We start from the raw sequence: 9,910 nt of genomic DNA on the forward strand, positions 1-9,910 counted from the left end.
TGCTTTATTCTACGGACTGCTATAGGGACGATGGTATGAACACAACTGGCTAGAGCATAGTTCCAACCTCACGCCATTCTAGAGACTTATTCTATGAAGAATCACCACACACTAAATTTTAGGAATGAAGCCAACTCCAGACAATCCTGAAAACGGACATCACATCTTCATAATATCCCATCTTCACAAACAGCAGCATTAAGAAGGAATTCACATCAGTGAGTGCTTGAAAAACTTTGAGGTCATGTTGTAGCAGCAATTAAAGCTTCTATTTCTCAAGTACAAAGATCAAATGTCAATATTCCGAGTTGAGTCCAATTTATCCAATAAAGAAAAATATATTAATGAATCACAATCATCACTACCCAAAAATATTACAACAAATTCAATTACTGATTCAAACTAGCGTATTTTCTGGATGCTAAGACCCACAATACTCTAGCACCATATGCTTTTTCTTCTTCCAATAGAAATACAAATATAGACAACGTTTACAAAAGCAACCAATGCATCAGAAGTTACTCCCATTCAGATTGACTTAAAAGGTCTAAATCTGTGCCAAGTAAAACTCTGAAAGAATGGAAAATAAAAGAGATGCTGACAACAATGCAATGTGGCCCAGCTGCCAGCTATCCATGTAACATCATGCAGTGCCCCAAGCAGTTTAAAAGCAGATTGCAATTCTGCATGCAGATCAAAATTATAATTATCCAAATTTTATTTCCTAAAAGATAACTATCAAACTGCAACCCAAGCATCCTCCTGGGGTCTCCTCCTCCCGTCCACCTTCTTTAAGCTTCAGCCACAGAAGGTGGAGTTATAAAGGGTCTAGAAGTAGACTATAGCTAAGCAATCTGGTTTGACTTTCTCGCTGTACCGTTTCTGTTTATCTGTTTGCGAAATTTTTTAACATGAATATTTAATCAAGTCACCAAAATGAGAGAGGCAAGACGGGGATGGGGTGGCGGGGGAGACCAAGGGAGGAAAAAGGCACTAGAGTCACCAGCACCGTCCAATGTGCAGAGGCAACTTCAGCCAATTAGAAAGATGAGAGGGAAAACTCCACGGACGCGACAGCGAGCACGGCGGGGAGCGGGCACGGCCAGGGCGCCCCGGAGCCCCGGCGCCTCGGGCCCGGAGCGCCGCAGCAGGCCGGGAACCGCCCGGCCCGGTCCGCCGAGGCCGCGGGGAAGTGGTGGGCGCGGGCGGCTGCGGCCCGATCGCGGTCCGCCCCGGGAGGCCGAGGAGGGAGCCGGGTTGGGGGGGTGGAGGGGGGAGGAAGGGGGAAACCCGAGATGGCCTTCCAAGAACATTCGATCCCGAACCTTTACTTTAAAAAGAATTTCTCCCGAAAAGGAAAGCCAGGCCCCCGCAGCCCTTCCCTGCGGCGCCTGCCCACGTCACCGGCGCCCCCGACCCTCCCGCGGCCCCCGCCTTACCGAGCCCCGCGGCCCCGCCGCGCCGCCGCGGCGTCGCTGCGCCCCGCTCGCCGCTCCGTGTCTGCCCTGCGGGGCGCCGGGCCCGACGCCCTCCCCTTCCTCCTCCTCCTCGTCCTCGTCCTGGTCCCGATCCTCGCCGCCGCCGAGCGCCGCCCGCGCGCCGAGCCTAGCGCCTGGCCGCCCGGGGCAGCCGCGGGGGCTCGGCCGGGCGCCCCCAGCGCCAGCGCCTCATCCCGCCGCGCCGCCCCGTCAGGCTCGGGGGCGGGGACGCCGGGCTCCCGGCCGCGGCCTCGGAGTCGTCCTCCCCTTCGACCCGCACCGCGATCGCCCTCCCCCGGCCGAGCCGGCCCTGGGGATGCGGTCCTGGGCTTCGAGCCCCTAGCCCGCCGCCTCCGGGCCGCCCCCGCAGCGCCCCCGCCCCGCTCGCGGCGCGCGCCCGTTGGAGCCCGCCGCCGGGCCCGGCCTCCGCCTCCCGCGCTCCGCCTCCTCCTGCGCCCGCGACGCCCGCAGCGGGGAGAAGAGGCGCGCGGCCGCGGCCCCCGGGCACGAGCACGCGCGAGGAGGGCGGGCGGAGCGCGCGCGTGGCCGAGGGCGGCGGGGGCGCGCCCGGGCCTCGCCTGCTGTTGTCCCGGGAGCGCACGTGCGCGGCGGGGGGGCGGTGAGGGGTGGGCTGCTCGCGCTCCCCCGGGGGTTCCGGGGGTCGGCAGGGCGAGGGAAGGGTGCCGGGATGCACCCTAGGAGGTTCGGGCGAGGTCTGCCGCCTTGGCTTCTGCACCGTGCTGCGGTGCAAAAACACAAACCCTGCCGCAGCAGCAGCGACGCCGGGAAGAGCCATCCTCCGAGACTACGGCAGTGGCTCCTCTCCACTCACAGCTGACCCCGGGGTGCTGTCACCGCGCCGCGGAGCAGAGGGGGCGTTGCCGCACGTCGGGAAGCTCCCTGTCTCTCCATCCCTTGCGCGTTTTGGTCTAAAATCAACTCGCATCGGTTATTATTTGGAATCTGGGCCTAAAAGTTCCATTGGTTGTCTTCTTCATTCAGAGTTATGGACTGGAAGATTGGAAGTGACCTGTCAAGGGAGAGGAAGGACAAGAAAGGGTAAAAGAGCAGCAACCCCGGAAGGTCCGTGGCCAGGAGACACGTGAACCCCTGCGTGTGTATGGCACTGCCCTTGGTTCTCGCTCCTACTCCTTTTGTTCAACCCCTAAAGGCTGCGCATTACTTCGACCTGCAACGAGCGGTCTGTGTAACAGAACAGATCTTGACAAAACCTTTTCTGTTTTGATCTTTTTCTTTTATATATGTAACATTCACTCCTTCTGACTCCTTTGGGATCTGAATGTTGGGGAGGGGGTTAGCCTACATAATGTATCTCAGTACTCAAATCCACCCATGCCAAATACTGCATCGTCTAATGTCACTGCAGTGATTCGGGTCCACTCAGCATATACTCATGTCAGTGGGAGTCACTGAATATAAAACGTGGCCTTGACCACAGTTAGCACGATTTCAAGGGCACAGATGTGAAGCAGGATTTCAGCACATCCTGGAGAGAAATTAGGGAGTGAACATGTACAATAATCTCACTCCTGCCAGCTTCAGTATAACCAAGGTTTCTTTAAGGACCAAGATTCAGAATGTTTTCTAGCAGAGAAGGAGGGAAGGGATGGAATGAGATTCACATAGAGGCACAGACTTGGATGGGAAAATTTAAAGACACGTACATTTTAAAAATGTATCCTGGTAGGCACAGCATTAAAGAATCTTCCTGCCAATGCAGAAGACTGGGTTTCTATCCCTGGGTGGGGAAGATCCCCTGGAGGAGGGCTTGGCAACACTCTCCAGTATTCTTGCCTGGGAAATCCCATGGACAGAAGAGCCTAGCAGGGTGTAGTCCGTGGAGTCAGACATATCTTAGCAACTAAACAACAACTCAACATCCTGGTTTGGTAGCCATCTACTTGAAACAGGTAGACTTAGGATCTGTAAAGGTCTTAAGGGGTACTTCCTAAGTGCTGGAGAAACAGCCAGGTGAGTGAAGAAAACTAGAGACCTGCAGCTTCACCCAAGCTCGTAGTTTAAAAATTACTTTCTCCAAACTGCAGGAGTTCATGGGTTCACCTTTTGACCACAGAGACCTATCTCTGCTAGAGAGGGATGAGTGTGCAGAGAGGGTTTAATGGCGTGTGTTGTTCCTAGGTGATTGGTGAGCATGAAAGAGAAATCTCCTTTGATGTCAAGAGGTCAGGATGGAACATTAAACCAAGCCACCATGAGAGACGAGTTTTGCACAAGGCTCTCATCCCTTTGTTGTTGTTGTTCAGTCGCTTAGTCATGTCTGACTCTTTGACCTCATGGACTGCAGCATGCCAGGCTTCCCTGTCCTTCGCTGTCTCCCAGAGTTTGCTCAAACTCATGTCCATTGAGTTGGTGATACCATCCAACCATTTCATCCTCTGTCACCCCCTTCTCCTGCTCTCAGTTTTTCCAGTGAGTGAACTCTTCGCATCAGGTGGCCAAAGTGTTGGAGCTTCAGCTTCAGCATCATTGCTTCCAATGAGTATTCAGGGTTGATTTCCTTTAGGATTGAATGATTTGATCTCCTTATGGTCTGAAGGATATCCCTGACTACTCTCAACTAAGATCATGACATTCTAAATTCTTTTGGAAAGCCCTCACATCCCAGAGTTTGGCCATAATACCCCGGGATTCAGCTCTACTGGCCAAATATTGAATGGTATATGTTCAGCTGGTAGAGAGGGTGAGTAATACCTACAGGAACTGGGATCTATGCATATGTTGGATGACACAGATATTCCATTTTAGAGTCTCAAAACATCTTGGTAGCTTTCCCCACATTGGTATTTTATCAACTTCAGAGAAAGAACAAATGGATTCCTCCTGTGTATTCCAGATGTCAGGGGTGTTTGAGCAAGCTCAAGGCTGCTGATGCTCCTTACTCTGGTTCTAAGCCAGCACTCCCCCTCCTTGGAAAGAAGCATCTAGAGAACCTATGAATAAGTAGTTGCTCTTGCTATGCCTGCAGAGAAACTGAAGGCTGTGATTTCTGGGCAACTCTGCAGCCATCTGAACTTCATGTTTCAGAGTTTGTAACCGATTGCCTTTGTCCTAAGAATACCTTTAGTGATTCAAGACATATATTCCAATAATTGCAACATTCCCTAAAGAAAAATAAGCCTATCTGAATGTAAAATGCTCAATAACTGCATCTATTTTGGTTTGATTCAGTATTCTCAAGGTGAGAGGCGGGGGTTGTGGGGGGAAATGGCAAATTCTTTCTGTCTTTGGAGCTGTGGGAGGTCTCCGCCTGGCCTCCTTTCTCGGCCTTGGCACTGTCGTCTTCCGGACAGTAGCATCTGGGCTCACTCCTGGCATCTAGGATCTGTTGCACTGCGGTCCCCTCCAGGCACTGAAGCAGCGTCATGGTGCAGACAAGTTGAGCCAGTGCAGAGGGCGGCCACAGAGACAACTGCATTACTTGCCTAACCTTGAGTTTTAGGAAGAGCCTGGGAATTTGAACAAGGGGGAGAGAGGGAGCTTATTCTCATCCCCAAATTGAAGGCTCAGCAGCTGGCTTGAGAAAAAATAAGTTGAGAAAAATAAGCCAACCAGGCTTAGGAGAGAATTTTCCCAAAGTGACCCTTGACATTGCCTTTTTATTTATTTATTTTTTGTTTTGTTTTTTGGCACTTCCATTGACCTTGCTTTTTTAATGTATTTTCTTCCTGGCCAAAGGGACCAGCTCCATATTGTGTCCCCGTTAAACAGGACAACAAAATGCTGCTGCTGCTAAGTCGCTTCAGTCATGTTCGACTCTGTGCGACCCCATAGATGGCAGCCCACCAGGCCCCTCTGTCCGTGGGATTCTCCAGGCAAGAATACTGGAGTGGGTTGCCATTTCCTTCTCCGGGACATCAAAATAGATATTTGAAAAAAGGTATGTTGTCTGCGTGTAGCATCCTCCCAGCTAATCTGGATGCCCATGAAGTAAACTCTCTCAACACTGAACCCTTTACAAGAATAAACTACTATTAGGCAACATTTTAGGAAGTGGTCAGTAGTGCTAAATCTTCAGGGCAATCCTTAAAATGATACACTTGCCATCTTCTGTCCTCTCCTGGTCATATTTTGTTTCATTAGCCTCTGTTACAATAATTTAGAACTTAAGGCTGAACTCCCACAAAGATTTTTTCAGACTCTGAACTTTAACACCAGCTGTACCTATCTACATATCTACTTTTGAACCGTTTAGCCAGATAGTAGCTCTTTTTCAGTCTTTTCAAAAGGTTCCTTCTCCCTTTGTAGAATTCTAAATGTCGACTTGCCCCAGGGCTCTGACCTTGTGCCTTTCCTCTTCTTTCTGCCCCCTCCCAGGGCAGTCTCCTACAGCCCTCTCCTTTAAATAACCTCCATTCACTGTTGTATATCTTTAACCCTGACCTCTCACCAGCACTCCATGCTCCTATGTCCAGCTGCCTCAGTGACACCCGTGTTTGAATATCTCAAACTTCATGTGTCCAAAGCAGAACTCATTAACTTTCAGCATTAAAACCGAAGCCCAAAATTGCTTCCTTCAAGTTTGCCCTGTCTCAGGACAAAAACAACTCTTTCTCTCAAACACCACATTGATTTTAGCAGGACCTTCCACTTCTACCTTCAGAACATACACTGAATCCAACCTCTTCCCTCCTCCCTAACTGCCAACACCCGCCTCTGCCTCCTCCAATCTCTCTCCTGGCTGACTAACTGGTCTCCTTATTTTAGGTAGCCATGAGTGTGAGCATGTGTGCTCAGTCATGGCCGACTCTGCGACCCCATGGACTGAAGCCCCTGAGACTCCTCTGTCCGTGGGATTCTCCAGGCAAGCATACTGGAATAGGTTGCCATTTCCTCCTCCAGGGGTTCTTCCCGATCCAGGGATTGAAGCCACATGTGTTGAGTCTCCTGCGTTGGCTCCTTCTATCCTTACTCCAACATGGTACAGTCTCAGCCCAGCAACCAGATAATTCCTTTTAAAACATGAATGAGATGTGATTATTTTTGCTCAAACTCTTCTGTGGTCTGTGCTTCTAATCACAGCACACACTTTAGCCACCACTCACCTCTCCACTCACTCTGCTCCAGCTAGTCCCTAAACCAGGGAGGGCCACCCTCTCCTGACTTTTAAATTAACCTTTTCAATTGCTGTCTAAAATAGTTCTGGGGACTTCCCTGGCAGTCCAGTGGCTAAGACTCCATGCGCCCAATGTAGGGGTCTGGGTTCGATCCCTGGTCAGGGAACTAGATCCCACATGCTGCAACTAAGGGTTCACATGCCGCAACTAAATATCCTGAATGCTGCAACTAAATCTGGCACAGCCAAATGAATAAATTTTTTTAAAATTAATAAATAAAATAAATAGTTCTATCTTCTCTGTCCCCTTCACTCCATCATTGTGTTTTTTAATTGATTATTTTTTATCTCTTTCACCAAAATGAACATTCCATTAGGGCAGGAATTTGTTTATTCACCTTTGTATCCATGTTGCCAAATAAATGCATAAATGATATTGCCAGAGTAAAGAATCTATATCCTGACTTATTTTCTGTTGTTTTTTATTGCTATAGATATGTCTTTATTACAAGTGGGAAAATTGCAAATTAAAAAATTATATTATTTGCAATTCACTGCAAATCAAATCAAAACAAATTATGCCAAAAATCTGTTTATATCAAGAATCAGCAGAGAAGGATATGTATTAATGAATAATTTAATGACTTTAAAGGAAAATCATAGTCTAACCTTGCAATTAGATTTTTAATACATAAACATTAAAGACACAGAAAATCAAAGGCAAATTATATGAAGTGCCTTTCCATTTCCAACTGAAATAACATGTTGGAAAGAAATGTAGTAAACTTAAGGAACTAGTTGTCCCTTTCCTTTTTCATCTTGTCTCACCATGCAACCTTAAATAAGTCAATTAACATCTGTTTTTTCCATCTGCAAAATGGCCCTGCTTGATTTCTTCTTTAGTGTGGTATCATAAAAGTAGGAAAATTAAATTATTATGAAAAAGCTTTGGAAGAAAGGAAATTTGGAAATTAACTAGGATTATTATGTTTTCCAAACTCCTTTTGTCTAATGTTTTGAAATGAAGATGAAATGAGTGGCATGTGAGATCTTAGTTCCCTGACCAGGGATGGAACCCATAAGACCCATGAAAATCACTCAGCATTTCTAAAATGATCGGAAAAGATGTCCTAAGATAGCAAAGCAAGATAGTCATATGAGTGTATCACCCACTGTCTGAGCTCTACAGTGTCCATTTCTAAGATGTGAACTTAGACCAGGAAGTGAAAGGAACCACACTGAAATGTAAGCTTTTGTAGAAGCATTAATTCCACTTCTTTGCAAGCAAAATTTTGTAGCGGCTCATGAAAGAATGAATAGAGACAACTCTAACATTTCTCTATATGAGATCTTTAAGGGACAGTGAAATGTTTAGACGAGGAATCAGGTCTCAAGGAGCTTTTGAAGCTGTATCTCTCAAGCATGCTGCTTTATTTAACATGTATGTTTAATTGAGGTGACTTGGAGAAAGCTAAATCTCCCATTGGCAGCGGTGGCAGTGGTGAGATGTCACTACTCCTTATGAGAAAACACACACATATGCACACACACACAGTCACACACACACACACACAGTATTTCACTGTAAACACTGCGTCTCCAGCCCTCCCTCCCAGCCCTGCCTGAATCAGCACTCCAGTCAGCTGTGTGGTGATGCTCCCCAGCCCCAAGCCTTTCATGAGATCTAAAGAACTGAAACCAGTGTTGAGGAAGCGCATGGGAAAGTGACTTGGGAAAGCTTGGGTTCAAAGGAAGGTCATTCAACTCCAGGGCTGCTGCTTTCCCAGGGTGCTGCTCCCTGCCATTCCCCTCCCACGATTTTGTCCTTTCTGGCTTCCAGTTTCCAGAATTCAATGCATTTCAGAAGGTCTAAACCATCTGTTTCTCTGCTATATTCAAAATACATGTTGGCTGAGAATGCACCTATGTTTCTGAAACTTACCGCAGTCAACACCAAGTTTCCTGGGCAACTCGAGAAGCATAATCCAATATGCCATTTTATTGTTTAAAAAAAAAATCCATTTGCACTTGGCTTTGGAAGTTATTTTGTGTTTAAGTATGAATGATCCCTAAATATGTTGGAGGTTAGAGGTCATAATGCATCAGACAAAACAATAAAACAACCCTATCAAAATATTATCCCCCTGTTCCCCACTCAATTTTTTCTCTTATGGGTTTCATGCTGAAAACAAACAGTATTACTCCTCAGAGTGATATAAAAGGCCAGTCTCAAACAAAGTTGATAACAGACTCAAACTTACCAGTTCACTCCTTCTTTCCTGGGTCATGATCTAATTTTAAAAGTATTTCTCTTTATTTCTTGATGAATTTTTAACAAAACAGCAGTGGCAACCATCTTACTCATGGCAACAAAATACTTTGTTGCAAAATTCTGCAACAGTGATAGAGAGAGTCAAGCCACTGAGAAAGTTATACTTTAGGTAATTCAGTTTTCTATTCTTTGTGGTTCACCTTTCAATAGACAGTCTAAGGCTTTATCAACAGGTGTGAGGCACTAATTACATTAAGGCACAGAGAGGCACAGAGAGATTCAAATTCTGCCTAAAATTCAACCTGTACTTGATCTTTATTATCTCTCTTTTTATTTTTTTTAATATTTATTTTTTATTTTATTTATTTGGCTGCACTGGGCCTTAGTTGCGGCATGTGGGATCTATTTCCCTGACCAGGGTCCCTGGCATTGGAAGCGCTGAGTCTTAGTCACTGGACCACCAGGGAAGTCCCTTATCTTTAAAAAAAAAAAAAAAGGTGTTGATGGTCAGGTCACATAAAACTGGACAAAAATGTTACTGAAGGATAATGATACCTTTACATTATAGGAGAGAGCCCATCCAAACAGAAATCCCTGTCCACTGTTTTTTCTTCCCACTCTCCTACTAGAGGGGAAAAGACTGGGCTGGGGAGGGGGAGGGGTGGGTGGTCCTTGCCCTTGCATTCCCACCCCTGCCTCCAATAACCATACCTGGTGCAGCTGACCTCAACTCTTTCCACAAGACAACATCGAAAACTAGTCCACATTCAGGTACAGGCATGCAAACTAAGTTCCAAGTGTATGGGTTAACCAAACCATTGCCATTACACTACCCAGTCCTTTCTTGGTTTTTTGATGGACAAGTAAACCTCAAGAAAAGCAATTTTCTATCCCAACCCATCCCATAATTACTAGCCCTGCATCCAGGCTGAATCTCATATCCTACACTTCCCCAAATAATTTGGTACAGTTTTGGGGAGAGAAAAAACTCCACAAGAGTCACCTTGATACAACAGTCATGTTTTGTCTGAGCAGATCAGGTAAAATTGGTCTTTCTTCTTATCA

At 46.9% G+C, this 9,910-nt stretch overlaps 1 protein-coding gene across 1 annotated transcript in view; it reads right to left on the reverse strand.

Moving 5' to 3' along the window:
* The window catches only part of ARHGAP32 (Rho GTPase activating protein 32), a 191,257-nt gene extending 189,735 nt beyond the window's left edge, over nt 1-1,522 (reverse strand). The window contains exon 1 of the mRNA XM_043452466.1: nt 1,440-1,522. The gene's annotated coding sequence lies outside the window, so the exon portion shown is untranslated. The remainder of the gene's footprint in view (nt 1-1,439) is intronic.
* Between the last annotated feature and the right edge of the window lie 8,388 nt (nt 1,523-9,910).

Source organism: Cervus canadensis, chromosome 29 (genome assembly GCF_019320065.1).
Source record: "Cervus canadensis isolate Bull #8, Minnesota chromosome 29, ASM1932006v1, whole genome shotgun sequence".
NCBI lineage: Eukaryota > Metazoa > Chordata > Mammalia > Artiodactyla > Cervidae > Cervus > Cervus canadensis.